This window comes from Diadema antillarum, unplaced genomic scaffold, assembly GCF_040938485.1.
Source record: "Diadema antillarum isolate AM-2024a unplaced genomic scaffold, OU_Dant_1.0 seq00001487_RagTag, whole genome shotgun sequence".
Taxonomy (NCBI): Eukaryota; Metazoa; Echinodermata; class Echinoidea; order Diadematoida; family Diadematidae; genus Diadema; species Diadema antillarum.
The window spans coordinates 452,383-469,371 of NW_027272226.1; the positions used below are offsets into that span (position 1 = coordinate 452,383).

Genomic DNA, 16,989 nt, shown 5'->3' on the forward strand with positions numbered 1-16,989 from the left:
TAAAATAAGTACACATAATAAGGAGTAGTTCACATATGATTCTTACAGAAGGAGAAGTAGATAGATTATATTTGTGTAAGATGAATACAGATTAGATATTACACTACCGGTACTAAAGTCAGAAAGTTGCAACTGCCCCTTATCTTTATTTTTCATTAAGAAATGTATCACTAAGCCTGGTTTGGTTTAAGATAATCCCTGAGAACAAACTCGAATGACATGAATGAAGCATGTACAACTTTCTGTATCGTCCTATCAAGAAACGATTTGTATGTGTAAATATCTACGACGACCAAGCGACAAAAACAAAACTTCATCACGCTACACTGTCATAGAATGGAGAAATAAAAACAGAGAGGCCAACTAAATTAAAAAGGAAAAAGCAATGTCACAGAAGTTTTGTCAGATTTGTTCACTTATGCAAAACGTACCGAGGCGTGAAAGTAATTCGTGTCGTTGGCTTCGGTACCTAAAAAAAAAAAAAAAAAAAAAAAAAAAAAAAAAAAAAAAAAAAAAAAAAAAAAAAATCAATACATTATACCTTCATCCGGAGCAGAACACACAACGCTTGCATCTTCCTCGTGTACACAATTATGGGACTTAAAGCCTCGATGCTCACAATCGGCCAAGTTCTCCTCCTGTCCATTACATGACACGTCGTCCAATATGATGCTGCCTGAACCGGGACCGTAGCGGGCCTTGCGAGGGGCTGCCGCGGCCTCGCGAAAACCCAGCATTCTGCAGACAACGTTTGCATCATCGATACCCCAGGAGTCGTCACATACCGTGCCCCATTCTCCGCTGTATAGAACTTCAACTCTTCCGTCTCTGTCGGTAGCTCCTCCGACAAGACGAACCTTCGGTATCTGTCCTGTTCAACATGTAATTAGGAAAATGTAAACAACTTGAACAGAAAATGACGCTGTTGTTCATTACGATTTGGTTCATCTTCGAGTATAAACAAAATATACAATACCTTCTCGTATGTTTATGGAACGTGGTACACGTTGCACCATGTACTGTGAATTTACATTTTCTAGTCCATAGTTTGCCTTTTTTCCCTGGCAGTTTGCAGAGACAGTTGATTCAAATACAATTTACTGGACATGTCGGAATTGTTGTTGTTGTTTTTTTAGTCTCTGTCTGCCTGTCTCTTCCGTTGTGTGTGTACATGTGTGTGTGTCCTCAATAAATTAGTTGTCAGTTTGTATGTTCACAGGTCAACCTCATAACAGTTCCGTTAGGGCGGACGTCCACTTGGGCGCGGACAAGCCCCGGAAGGGTTGCGGAAGCAAATTTTGTTATTTCGGCATCCTGTCCGCGACAGACGCGGAATAACTTTGTGAATCGCCTTGTCCTGGGACATTCCTAGGACTGTTCGCGGACTGTCCGCGGACTGTCCGCGGACTGACTGCGGACAAACCTAGGAATCACTCCGGAAGAGCGCGAAATACCTCGGAATATGCTAATCGTAGCCAGGCAGCGCGGAAACATCTAGGATTACACCAGGAATGAACGCGGACAATCAGGATGCCTTCCGGACAACACAAGTTAGGCATGCGGACAAACTGCGGACAATACCAGGAAAATGGAGAGGTATAAATTTGGCGCTGACTTTGACTTTTCCTCATTTGACTGCTAGCCGTCATTGATGCTCCTTGTTGTGCTTCCGCAGTAGCGGCTGATATTATATTAATATGATTGGTCAATATTATTTGATAATAGAATGTGGCCACCAATAGTCGAAGAATAGGATTGTCTGCATGTCGGCTGACGACTCATTTTTTTTTTTTTTTTTGATTTGTCTCATCTGGGAGAACAATTTTTTCTCTGCCTACAGTCACATGGATGATATTCGCAAACTTTTTGAAACATATATATATATATATATATATATGTATATAATATACAAAAAAATGTAAATGTATATACATATATATATGTATATATAATCATGTTGATAAGGTAGTCCACGTTTGGACAAGATAAAAAGATAAGTAACAAAACTGCAATAAAAAACTGCAATAAACACTTGCCACTCTTTCATTTCAAGCAGTCATTCCCCTCTCCCTTTAGGGTGGTATAATAGTTCACGGGTCATTTTTTTTTCCTCCCAGCCTAATAACCCACCATGAAATCTCAGCCTTTTTATTTCTTACTGTTCTTTTAATCGGGAATTCATTTGTTTGACGAAAGACAGGCCATACCTGCCGCAAGGCGTTTCTCCTTTTTTATTAAACCCTTTTTTTCTTTTTTTTTTTGTTAACTATTATGAACAGAACATGCATGTACCTGGTTACATTGCTGAAGTGGTCCTACTATTGAATTCCAAGTACCTCTATTTTCACTTTATATTTTCAATTCTATGACATGGTTTAAGGCCTCATGTTCTATATTGAATCTCATGAATCTTAGGTAATATCTTCTGTGTATGTATGTCTTCTCTTGATTTGCATTATTACTATTAAGCAACATCCACGTGACATCGTGTATAATGTACCATATGACAGTACCAATGGAATGTTGTTCCAATGAACCTTGTGATCAAGAATTTAAAGGTAACGTTGCAGGTGGCGAGTTCTTTTTTTTTTTTTTTTTTTTCTTCTTCTTCTTCTTCCTTTTATGTAACTTTGGATGTTTGGCTTTGCCAAAAATGTATGATTGGCACGGACAGCCATTCATGCTGTCGATATATACTGCTTCCACTGAACTCTTACTGATTCTTTTTTTTCCGTCAAAGTTTCAGTTGGTGTGTCTATGCTGCAATTCACAAGTTTGCGCACTGTGCAGCACTTTGAATTCTTACGCTAGCGCAACTCACGTCTTTGTACTTCTCCTCTTTCGACTACAGCCGGTCGAGCTCGTTCTTTTACTTCCCTTCTCATCCCTGTCCTCCTCTTTCGGAAGCCCACAGAGACACTTGATTTATTCTTGTTATTGTGTTGTGTTGTGTGTGTTCTATGTCTTTCTCTGACGATGCTTCTGAACGTTCTCACTTACCTTATTCTGCTCTTTCTCGTTTCACGTTCTTCTCCTCAGCGATCTCCTGCTTATCGTGATTTTGACGCCATTTATACTTGTAGATTACTCCAGTGTTTTGCCTCTTTCTGGCGACTGGTTATTTTCTTGTATCATCCACTTATTTACGACATCCTAGTTTTGTTGACATCGCAGACTTTTATAATCTCGTCTCGTACCTTTAATCATGGCTAATTTTTTTAATGCTCCATTTTATTCCGTATCGAATGATGACTTTTTTGAATTGTTTAGGAACACTAGGTTAGACTCTGACCCAGTTAGTGGGCTAACCAGTACAGGAACCACCCCTTATGATGATTTTGTTACCGATACCCTGAATACAGGAACAAATGAATTGCCTCATGATTTTAGTAATGATTTCACTCAAAATATGTTATGCAATTATATTACAGTAAATCAATACAAAGATATGATTCATAACTTCTCTGAGGATACGTTTTGTTTGTTACACTTAAATATTAGGAGTTTAAATAAACATTTTGATGATTTAAAGTACTTATTAGAATCTGATGAAAGTCAATCGTTATCGGTTATTGGATTAAGTGAAACATGGTTAACTTCTAATGCAGAAAATTCCTTTGCAATTGATGGTTACGATTTATTTGTTAATAATAGGCCTGATAAGAATGGTGGGGGTGTTGCATTGTACATATCAGGTTCCTTTGAAACTATTGTCCATCAAGATATTTCTAGAATGGACGAAACGGTTGAATCTTTGTTTATAGAAATCCTCATCCCAGGATGTAAAAATCTTATGTTAGGCATTGTATACAGACCTCCTAATTCAAACGCTAATGATTTTTTAACCTATTATTCAGATTTGGCAAATTCACACGTTTTCCGAAATAAGGATTGCCTTTTACTCGGCGATTTCAATATTGATTTGCTGAAATCTGAGCATGATAATATCTCTAGTGATTTTCTTCACACACTTTTATCCTCATCCTTTCTTCCGCTCATTTCCAAACCCACACGTATTACAGATCGTTCTGCCACCCTCATTGATAACATTTTTTGTAATATTCTACCCCTCCCCGACTCTTTCCTAATTATTTCAGATATGACTGATCATTTTCCAATAATGACTTATTTTACTCTTAAAACTTCATCTAATATTAAACCTCCCTCATTTCCTTTGTTTAGTCGTAGAGTTTCACCCGAAAAGTTAGCTAGTTTTGATGTGGCTCTCGAGAATGCTGACTGGTCAGGAGTGTTTGGCAGCGATGATATCAATATATCTTTTCATAATTTTATGGAAATATTCAATCATCATTTAGATGATGTAATTCCAAAACAAAAAAATAGAACAGATTACAAAAAAACACCCAGGTTACCTTGGATCTCAAAATCAATCCTTCGTTCAATTAATAGGAAAAATCGTTTGTATTATAAATATAAGTTGGAAAAAACTGAGCGATCGAAGAATAGATATACATCATACAAAAATACTTTGACAATGATTTTACGTTCTGAAAAGAAAAGATATTACTTTAAGCAATTCTCGAGATATAGGTTTGATATGAAAAATACTTGGAAAGTTCTAAAACAGGCCATGAATGTTCCGAGTAAAAACTCTGACATTGACAAAATTAAAATGAATGATGAATTGATTAATGATTCTCTTCATATTGCAAATATTTTTAATTCCTATTTTTCAGAAATAGGTGAAAACTATGCTCAAACTATTCCTGCAACAGAAACTCATTTTACTGAATTTTTAGGCCAGCGCAACTCTGATTCCATATTTTTTACACCGACTAATAGATTTGAAATTATTAATATAGTTTCCTCTTTTGAGAACAAACGAAGTTCTGGTTATGATGAGATAGATAATTTTATACTTAAGGGTGTTATTTCCTCGATTGCTGATCCACTTGTTCATATATTTAATTTGTCAATTTTTAACGGTGTGTTTCCCGATAAAATGAAATTGGCTAAAGTAATACCAATATTTAAGAAAGGCGATAAATTTGTAGTCAGCAATTATCGCCCAATTTCATTATTGTCCTCACTGTCTAAGGTTTTAGAAAAACTTATTTATAAGAGAATGATCAATTTTTTGAAGGTACATGAAGTTTTTACGAACTCTCAGTTTGGTTTTCGTGAAAAACATAGTACTTCGCATGCTCTTTTATATTTCGTTGATAGAGTAGTTCATGCCATTGATAATCATTCTCATTTAGTTAGTATTTTCTTGGACTTCTCCAAGGCCTTCGACACCATCAATCATGACATTTTACTTTATAAGTTATCGCATTATGGAGTACGTGGGAAGGCCTTGGAGTGGTTCAAGAGTTATTTAGTCGATAGAAAACAATTTGTTACAATTAATAATAATGATTCAGTTATCAGAGAAGTTAAATGTGGCGTCCCACAGGGAAGTATTTTAGGGCCGTTATTGTTCATTATCTATATAAATGATTTTTGTCGCGTATCTGATGATCTCTCTTTTATTCATTTCGCAGATGATACAAATGTATTTTTCGCCCATAACGATATTGATTTTCTCGTTCACAAAATCAATATTGAATTGCAAAAAGTGACCAACTGGGTCAGAGCTAACAAGTTATCACTCAATGCTCAAAAAACAAAATATATGATTTTTAGTAATACTGTTGATAATTTAAACACAAATATAGTTTTAGATGATTCTCATCTACAAAGAGTATCAAATATTAAATTCTTGGGGGTCATTGTGGATGATAAACTTTCCTGGAAATCACATGTTGATAATATTTGTAACATAATATCGCGTAATATAGGTGTTATAAATAGATTGAAATTTTATATTCCACAAAAAGTATTACTTATGTTATATTCGTCGTTAATATTGCCTCATTTGAATTATGGAGTTTTAGTTTGGGGCAACACGCATCAGAATTTACTTGAAAGAGTGTCCCTCTTGCAAAAGAAAGCCCTCCGCGTTATCTGCCATTCCCCTGTACGTTCTCATACAAACACGTTGTTTGCCTCTAGCAAGCTCTTGAAAATTAAAGATCTGTTTTTGTATAATTTAGGCCAATTTATGTACAATTATTGCAACAATTTGCTTCCATCTATTTTTGATTCTATGTTCCTCAAAAACCAATCATTTCATGAATATCCCACTAGGCGTTCCAATGAATTTCATTTACCCCTTTTACGCACGATCCTTGCTAAAAATACACTTATTTATATAGGCCCAAATTATTGGAATTCTTTGAATCATGATATAAAAAACGCCCCATCTATATATTCTTTCAAGAGGAGACTGAGGTCCTTTCTATTGCAATCGTATGACTCTACAGTACTGAACTAGCCGTTTGGCCTTCTTTCTCACTTACTGACTTAATTACCTTTTTTCCTCTTTGAAGAAAAAATTGTATTCTTTTTAGTGGATGTCTGCTGCCATCTACGCTATCGCCCAAAGCGTCAAGACTTGAATTTCTGTCTTACTCCAGTTCATACGTCCCCTCATTTCCTTGCTTTTCTCCTTTCTGGCGTTACAATATCACTTTTTTTCTCCACAACTATCATCTGTTTCTCTTGACATGCTTCTGTCGGAGATCGCTGTCTCTGTTGTGCATTTTCGTTTGCTATTTTGTCTTCTGTTTGTTAGTCTTGTCCATTCCGTTTTGTCCCGTACAACCTTTTCTTCAGTAGTTGTTTCGTTGTCTAGTCGTTTTCTATGTTCGTTCGCGTCTATAAAAGTAAATGTATTTATCTGTGAATCTAATTCTCAGTGGGCTTCCAGACTTCTTCTTCTTCTTTTCTTTTCTTTTTCCTTTTGTATTTATGATGCTTCAATTATCTTCCCACTGATGTTATTTTTCCAGAGGGGCCCACATTCTACAAGCTCTGTCTTTTTAGTGGGTCTCTCCATTTTTCGCACTTTAAGTAAAGTTATACATGTACCTCATTTCGATCACTTCTGTTTCTTTTTTCACAACAATGTATAATTACTATAAGGTCCTCAATGTTGTACATTCTTTTCAATACATAATGTTCTGTTTACCTTATTCTCTGTTGTTAAAAGAAGTGTAACTTATGTTTTGTCGGAAAATGAAATAAACTTTGAATTGAAATTGAATTGAATTAAAGTTCATGCTGTATTCACCAACGGTTTATTTCTTCACAAGAAATAAACCGTTGGTGAATACAGCATGAACTTTGTTGCAGTTTTGTTACTTGTATATATATATATATATATATATATATATATATTCTTCATTCCCTTTTTTTTAGACCTGTGCTTTATCCATCGTGAAGTATATACATGTTTTGTCTGATACTTCTGTAGAGCATGCCAAAATGATCCTAATCATTAAATTTGTGTTTCTTTCTCTGATTTTTACCCTTGTGCATCTCTAACCCTCTCTTATTTTGATCACTTTTGAACATTTTCAAGTCCGAGAATTTTTTTTTTTCATGCTTAGAGCTTACTAGCCTATTGTCAGTGAAGTGTAAAAATGGGGAAATATTTTTAACCTACTTTAATTTACTTTTTTTTTTGGGGGGGGGGGGTTCAGCTGGGCTGTCAAATTGGACAATCGAGGTTTATTTGCAACTAAAACAAAAAGAGAGGAAAAAATCATTAGGTAATAACAACTACGAAAATCATTCAGGTAAAGAATATTTCTGAAATGATTTGTGATGCTTAATGTGCACTTAAATATATACACTCAGCAAAAAACAAAACAAAAGAAAGACAGAAATTTAACACTTTTTCGAGTTCATGATTTATTGCTTTTTCTCTCATTTCACTTGAATTTTGAAGTGACAGAAAATTCTTCATTTTCCTCCATCATCTTTAGCTTTCATTGTTATTTTGGGCTTCAAAGATATGACATTGTAATGAGACCACAGGTATATCTTTGCAATTGAATTCATGCTTTTTAGTGTGATGAATTTGTCTTTTGTTCTAATATGTTGTATCATTAGAAAGCATTTACGTATGAATAACAACTTGTTCATGTATATAATACATTAACAGTTAGCCAAAAATTCTATGCTTTCTTTTTCTGAGTGTACTTCCACCTACTTTTGTGATTTTTCAGCTGGGCTGTCACATGGGACAACATAGTTTGTTTGCAAATAAAATACGAAAACAACATAAAGGAAAATATACTATAGTACGTAATAGGAACCAGGAAAGTCACTCAGATGAAAAATAATTTCTGAAAAGATCAAATCAAAACAAAATTACTAGGAAGTTAGGGGGCTGATTTCACTTCTTTCTGGTTGCTTTTGGCACAGTCTCTACTACCTTCTTCTTTGCCTTCTGGGACCGGAAATTCCTTAGATTTGCCTGTTCTTCATCACTAGACGAAAGGTGTGCCTGTGATGGAGATATTTGCATGGGGGCCTCGCCTCCCTTCTTGCTCATTTTGCGTTTCATTGGCATGACGCTCGCGGAAAGTGTCGACAGTTTCGTGTCTGGATCACAAAATTTCCGCATAGGTTCCGGACACTTGCATATATAGATCCGCATCGGCTCCGCGCTGTCCTAAAACATTCCTGGTGTCTTCCGCTTTCATTCGGGAAGCTTCCCCACACCGCGGGATTCTTTCCGGAGCGTGTGCGGAAGGAGCGGAAGGGTTCCGGACAAGCGGGACATCCTCAGGACATCGTCAGGACAAGTCGCCGAAGGTGTCAGGAAGTTCATTTCCGCGTCCAAATTTTGGTCTCGATCAAAATTTGGACGCGGAAATTTTTCTCTCTCCCGAAGGTGCGGAAACGCCCGGACATGTTTAGGACAGTGAGCGGACACGTTCAGGAACGTGCGGACAGGTTCCCGAAGGAGTGCGGAATACCAAATTTGCATTCCGGGGCTTGTCCGCGTCTTGTCCGCGCCCTAGTGGACGCCTGGTCTTAGCGAGTGGTGGTTTGAGTAACCGAACATCTGCTAAAGTGAGCTCCGATGTAAACGCCATTTGTTTGCTTGTTTGTTTGTTTGTTTGTTTGTTTGTTTGTTTGTTTTCTATTGGCTTACACCTTCCCCAAGGGGAAAATGGTGATAAAACTGCAAAGACATGTACATTTAGCCTATAATTCTATATTTTATGCATACAAAGATAACCAACGCAATGATTTCTTTTGAATGGAATACTGACCATCTGCAGAGCATATGACACTTGCGTCTTCGTCGTGCCTGCAGTTGTGTTCGCCGATATCGGAATGCAAGCAAGAGCTTATAATTATTGTCTTCACCGCCATAACATCGCACGTTGTCCAGCAGGATATCTCCAGAGCCCTGGCCAAAGTGAGCACAGCAAGGGGCTTCGGCGGCACCTCCGAAGCCGAGCATTCTGCAGACGACGTTGGCGTCGTCCATTCCCCAGGAGTCGTCACAGACCGTGCCCCATTCTCCGCTGTGAAGAACCTCTACCCGTCCTTCCATTTCATTGGTCCCATTAGCCAGACGAACTGCTAGTTCTTGTTCTATTCAGAAGAGCATCACAAATTGTTGTAGTGTTAATCAAATGAATGCCTCAAGTCCTCCAAAGTGTGCACTCCTGGCGACATTGCATTTCACATAAGGTTTGTTTGTTTGTTTGTATGTTTGCTTTTATTTCTGCATTCAATCAGATGCAATTTGAATGCAAACTTCAAAAAGTACAAAGACAAAGAATAACAAGTGCAGTGAAATAAATCGATAACAGTACATAAATAGATACACATAGGTGATTGCATTGAGCAATGTAGATACACAGAAACATAAAATAAGATATACAATATTTTTCAGTAAACAACAGAGATCATTGAATGCAGGAGACCACCATCATAAGCGATTAAGCTTGAAATGGATGGAGGCCTCATAAAATGACTATCCAACGACATAACTCTCTTGGAGGAAGGTGATCAGGTGAGTGCAGTGCAGTTGCAGGTGAGAGTGCAAGATGCAGTTGAAGGAAGAAAATAGAGATTGACAATAAGATGACAATCTACAGTATACTATAAATATTTGTTAGCTCAATTGGTTTGGAGAATGTAATTTTATCAAATATCGTTTTAGTGAAGCTTTCAAAGAATAAATACTTGAACAAGACTTTATATTATCCGGGAGATTATTCCAAATGTCCGGACCCGAATGTCTTATAGATTTATGTGTCACTAATAATTTGGGATTCAAAAGGTGGAAATTTCTACATATGCGAGTAGGGTACGAATGGACAGAAGTATTGAACCTAAACGATGATGGAAGTTGATCATGTATATATCTAAACATAATTACTGCTACTTGAATAATATTCAAATCAAAAACCTTCAATGTTTTAAGTTCATGAAATAAAGAATCAGTATGAGGTTACAGCATGGATATTGATGACAAGTTTTATCTAAATAATATGGTTGTACAACATTTCTTGCTGGTATCATTTCAGACGATAGAGGCAATCCTTGACAGTTTGAATATATTCTACATGCAGTAATGTTGAAGAAAACAAGATTTTGGATACTTCTCCTGCAATGTGATAACGGTGAGAAACTACTGAAGCAGAACCATAAATTACATTAATTGAATATAATTAAGCACGAATTAGACTTTGTAATATAACTGTGACGCCTTTGGGGGGCAGGTCTGACTTTGTTAAATGCTAAACTTTTAATTGGTCTATAATATGAAAAAAAAATGAATAGAAAATTGAATAAACCTTTCAAAGTTACACAATTTTGAATGTTTTATTGCCAGAGTTGGCTTTAAGTGCATTATTACCCCCATTTATTCTTCATTTTATGATCTCTGATTTTATACGGTAAACATGATGACGCATCACACGCACACACACACACACACACACACACACTACATACTCACACACACACACACACACACACACACACATATGCATAACATATGTTTAAGCATATATCGTATATTCCCCCTAGAATAATGATCGAACTCATGAAAAGTGCAGAGCACGTCAAAACCCTGATGGTGATAATTTCTCGTTACATCTCCAATCGTTGTAAATCAAAATATGAGCATGGAATAAAAGTGGAGGCACAAGTAAGCAGCTACAATATGCATAACATATCACTTACCGCGCTCTCTGCTTGCACAAAGAGGCAAGATGCAGGTCAATTTCAGAAAAATCAAGGCACCGGCGAAAAACATTTTCTTCATCATGGTCACAGGTAGCAGCGTCGAGTTTTGAAGAAAGATCCACTAAGAGTAGAATACCACCTTTAGCTAGAGAACATGCATTTAACCTTTCCTATGTAGAGTTAATGGATGTTCTGTTCACGTCTGTGTGTGTCGTTTAAAAGAAGTAATTTGATCATACTCGAGTCCGTGGGGGATAGAAATGTATTGACAATAAATATGTTGTTTTGATGTAAAGTATAAGAGTGTGACCAGCAGATTAATCTGCCCTGCAATGAAGTGGAACAGAAGATTGAAACCAATCTCTATTTATTAACCTTGAGCAACCGATACCGTTACCTTTATCTATCATTAAAACCTGTGCGTTTTGTTTGCTTTATTTTGGGTTTGCCTTCTCTCTTTCCTTTTGTTTGCTTTTGTGTGTGTGTGTTTGTGTGTTTGTGTGTTTGTTGTTGTTGTTTTTTTTTTTTTGGGGGGGGGGGGGGTAATAAACGCAAGTTCAATCAACAATGACCTTAGTGGCCTATTGCATACTTATTTTTTTCATTGCAAATTAACGTCCAAATATCAATGAACGACAAAATGCAGAAGAATGGTGAGACTGCCCCCCCCCCAAAAAAAAGAGCAATAGTAATAATCTAAGATGTATGGATTAAAGAAAACAGAATTGTAACATATACGAAATCAATCTATAAAGTATTCACGTGGTAATCACTGTCTTATTTCACTTGGTGAAAACTAACCTAATACGGAAGGGATACACCACACACATATCTACACACGAACTGGAAAATTAAAGTGTTGCAGCCACCATTAGGGCAAGAAATGACGTAAGCAGTGGCTTTCATAAAAAAAAAGAAAATTAATACATTGCGATATATACATGTAAAGTGCGTCTACAGATTCAATCGTTAGAACACCCACATGTGCCTGCAAGAAATATTAAGGAGATTGCACGAGCAATGAAGTTGCGTGAACCTTTTTGTGATATTGGAATACACGATAGTAATTACATTATTATCTATAGGTGGAAAAGAGAGGGAGAAAAAGAAAAGAAAAGAGTATACTTCAGGTAAGGTCACTTTGTTTAAAACACTCAGCCTTTTACGTCAACCGGTGTTTCTGTTTTATAATGAAAACTGACAAGTGCACAATGAAAAACTTATGAAAAATGCTGCAAATAATTCCATACATAATAATACATTCATGTGTGTCTAGGTGTGTGTGTGTGTGTGTGTGTGTGTGTGCGTGTGCGTGTGCGTGTGTTTTTTCACGCTGCACATATAGTGTAAAGGCAAACCTATTTCTCTTTACTCGCATATCATTCTACTTCTTGTAATTCTTCAAAATAAGCACTGAAAATAGCATAATGTCATTAAGTCTGACCTCAATAAAAAGGCTGTATGGACCTTACTGCACGATCTACATGATCAAAGCCAAAACTATTGAGTTCATCAGAAAAAAAAGACCTAATCAGTTTGATATTGTCCTACATTTGATATGTTTATTTTTCAATCTAATTATTGTGACATATGTATAGATGATATATGTTTAGGCAAACATATTTTGTCTGAACTTATAATTTCATCATTTTGAATTATATATTAATTATATATATATATATATATGATTTCGTCATCCATTCTAATGAGTCATTATATCTCACATAAACAATCGCAGTAAGCAACTTTCATTTATCTGTGAAGTATCATAACCGACCTTGTGCTATGAATATCAACAAAATACAATAGACAGAGCAAGCTCTCATGATCTTGTTATGTAGAAATATTTCCATTTATTTTCGCTAGACCAACCTTTTTACCACACCATGAATCTATTGCATTCCTTGAAAACGAGTAACTAAATACACATGCAAAAAGAATATATATGATAGGTAATAATCAAAAGCTTGATAGATTATATACAGTATGTACTTGACAGAAATCTTGCTTTTTCTTCCTATACCTCTCGTCTCGATTAATTCTACCCAAAATGCAGAACTTGAAAAGGTGTATTCCTGGTTTTTATCCAACAAACTCACTATTAATTTTGAAAAAAACAAATTTTATGATATTTAGTCCTTAGCAATTACAGCTAGATACAACTTTGTTTGATTTATCCATTAATGACCAAAAAATAAGTAATGTTAAAAAAACAAAGTTTCTTGGTGTCATTATTGACGAACATCTCACATGGAAAGATCAAGTTCAAAATATTTCAGGTAAAATAGCAAAAGCAGTGGGTATTTTAAACAGATTGAAGAGTTTGCTTCCTCTTCGAATTATGTTAAATATTTATAATACCTTGGTTTTGCCACATCTTTCATATTGTACTGTTGTATGGGGAAACTGCTCTAAGTATCTTTTGAACAGATTGATTGTTTTACAGAAACGTGCAGTCCGTTGTGTCTCAAACTCTCACTTTTTAGCTCCAACAAACCCTTTGTTTGAGAAATTGAAGGTTTTAAAGGTCTTAGATTAGTATACATTGCAGGCAGCATGCTTCATGTACAAATTTTCTAAGGATTTACTGCCTGATGTTTTTAAAGATTATTTTATTTGTAATAACAAAGTTAATTTGTATAGAACTAGAAATTCTGATAATTTGTATGTACCATTTTACCGTCTTAGCCTGTCAAGAAAGTCAATAAGGTATACAGGCCCAAAAATATGGAACTCAGTTACCCCCAGTTTGAAATTATGCTCCACCATTTCATCATTCAAAAGACAGTTTAAGTTACAGTTGATTAATGCGTACCGGTATTGTTCATAGAACTGTACTGTGTCTATACAGTGCACTGGCTGATTCTCGGCATGTGTTGTTCTGTGTTCTCTATTCGGGCGCCTGCTCGGTGACCTTCACCCCGGCGCGCTGGCGGGGTGCGCGCGCCGGGGTGGGGGTCGCCGGGCGGCCGCCTCGGGTGGGGGATGTAGAGTGGTACAGGTTGGGAATCGCGCGCGTGCCTGTGGTGATTATGATCGGAGCCTTCTACATTCGTTGTACAATGTATTACAATTATTCTTCTACTCCGTACCCAGTACGTGTATCGTAATGGAGAGCTCTGATCATGTTGGAAGTGGTGCGCCCCCTCAGTGGCGGGGTGCGGCTCACGATATTGCTTGGCATATGTACACACTGAAGAATCACGATTATACAGCTGCACACATTATTCAATGATACTCGGTATTAGTTGATATGTAATTTTTTTTGTCGATTTTTATAGAATATTATATGTTCAAACCATATATATATTTCTTAAATTGCATTCAATGATAATTCTTGCCCATTTTTTTGTCCCACCCTTTTTATGGTTGTTTTTGGTATGTCATGGTTCCTTCCTTTTGGATGTGCTTTTTTTTTTTCTTCTTCTTCTTGTCCCTATTTATTGCTAATCCAGTTCTTTTTTATGCGACTCATGATTTATGTAACAGTGTATAACGACATACAGTTTTAAAATTGTATATTTGCTCATGGGATCAGCCTCGAAAGGCCAATGGCCTACTGCTGATTTCCTCCATCATTTATTTTAATTGTTATGTCAATCAATAACACACACTTTTTAACTTTTAACTGTGATTATGTATTTATCCAAAATAATTTTTGGTTTGTATAATGTATGTGTTAGAACTGATTGATTGTGTATTTATATGTTTTTACCTGAACTTGTGGAAATAAACTGAAACTGAAACTGAAACTGAAACCCAAATGCATTGAAACATTATTAGTTGACAAAGCATCATGTACTTCTCTGTTTGATGATATACATGGCAGCAATAGCACCACAAACAAAAAGAAAGAAAGAAAAAAAAAAGAAAGAAAGAAAGAAAGAAAGAAAGAAAGAAAGAAAGAAAGAAAAGAATGTATTGCGGTTGGTGTACGGCGAGAGTAAGCAGGGTCATTACGGTAATATCCCAATGTCTGGCCATTCAGAACTCTGCGATAATCTTACCACGGGTTGTCTCACAAAGATAGTTGCTGGTATAAACACAAGAGAAGCCTGAACCTGCCAATTGTCCGACAGGCAAAGCCTCCTACTCTTTGATAGGTTTATATTCCACATCGAATATAAGTCTTCATAATGCAGAATATTTTGTTGGTGAAGGTGAGCGCAGTATCGCGTAGCGGACCAGCCATTGCGTTTTAGTCTAGAATAAGACAAGCTGTGTTGATTATGAACCTATACGCTACAGGACCATTATTTAACCACAGGCTGCGACAGGCAGAGCTGATAATTGACCAACGTGAGGGCCAGTGGTCATGCATGATCTCGATCAGTATGATTAACATATATTTAACTCTGAAAATTCCACCTTGACAACTGACTGACAACGTCCTTCACAATCAAACTGACCTTTAAATCAAGATGAGTCGATGAAAACAAATTGTCCTTATTTTAGGGTTGCATTATTTTCTTTCCATTATGAATATCGCTTATTTCATAATATAAAGTAACGTATGATATCTTATTTTGGTTGCAGAACTTTCCAAAGCCTCTCAAAGGGATGGTATGTGTCATTTTTAGATTTTTGCAAGATATTAGAAACTGATTACATGAAAGGAGCATGCATGCATGTTAGAGAAATATAACGCTTAAAATCGGTTTTAGAATAGCTGGATATCGAAAATTGAAATAATACAAAGTGGTCATAATAAAAGGTTGATACCACGTTTTAATAGGACCTATTAGTTATTAGATATCTCAGCCATCTAAATACTAATCTTTATGAAATAAACTTTTAATGACTCTTGAAATTGTGGGTTTTTTTTTTCTTTTATCATAGGTGGTTCCTAATTATCTCGCAAAAAGTTAAAATCTGAACCCCCATCTCAGTCCAAAATATACCATCGCTTTGATTTCTGAGTCGAAACTGATCTTCAAATTGGAAACACATTAATGAAGACTAAAGTCCATGTCTGTCTCCTTAAAAAAAAAAAAAAAAACATGAAAATGATGTTAATACAGTTTGTACGACGCCAAACCGACTTGAAAGCTTAAAATGCTTAACTTATAAACATATGCTTGAGGTAACCATACAAATGCAAAAGATAAATCGCAGAAGTGTGCTTACCCCAAAACATTGCAACTAGGAATTATAACGGAAAAGCCATGATTTATACAAACTAATACTTCAACGAGTTTAGATATCAACTGGAGAAGGACATGACATAATATAATTTGATATAATTTGTTTGTTTTATAAATAGATGATAAAGATGACACTTTCTGAGGCAATGTCAAATCGATATACGACACAAGGAATAATTACAGTTAAATAAGATTATAACCACAGCTAGATTCCGATCTCCGCTAAGTTATGCTTGGAGCAATCTTTTTGGATCACAAAGCCTTGCTACTGCATGAAGCTTGGAACGTGATAATGACAAAACAAATAAGTGCAAATATATTCGCAACCTATTACAAGAGTAATTCTACTGACTGATCATGACTGAAAACTGTCAGTGTAATAAAGAAAAGAAGAGCGACTGCGTTTCTTTTACTTTCGTTTAATCAATATTACGTGTGGGTCGACAAATAACTCCAGCGTCTTCTCCATGTACACAATTATGTGTCCCAAAGACACGATGCTGACAGTCAGCTAGATTGTCTTCTTCTCCAGAACAGCTCACATCATCCAGTAAAATATCGCCAGAGCCCTCTCCAAATTTCGAACAGCAACGAGCATCCAAGGCCTTTTGATAACCAAGCATTCTGCACACAACGTGGGCGTCTTCGATACCCCAGGAATCGTCACATACGGTGCCCCACGTTCCGTTGTACCGAACCTCAACTCGTCCTTCATTGACACTCCCTCCATTCACAAGACGAACCTCAAGCTCCTCTGTTATTTATTGAAGAAAGATAAAAG

General features: G+C 36.3%; 1 pseudogene; it reads right to left on the minus strand.

Annotated features, from left to right (window-relative positions):
- Positions 1-321: 321 nt before the first annotated feature.
- Positions 322-16,989, minus strand: part of LOC139710001 (scavenger receptor cysteine-rich domain-containing protein DMBT1-like) — a 55,459-nt pseudogene continuing 38,791 nt past the window's right edge.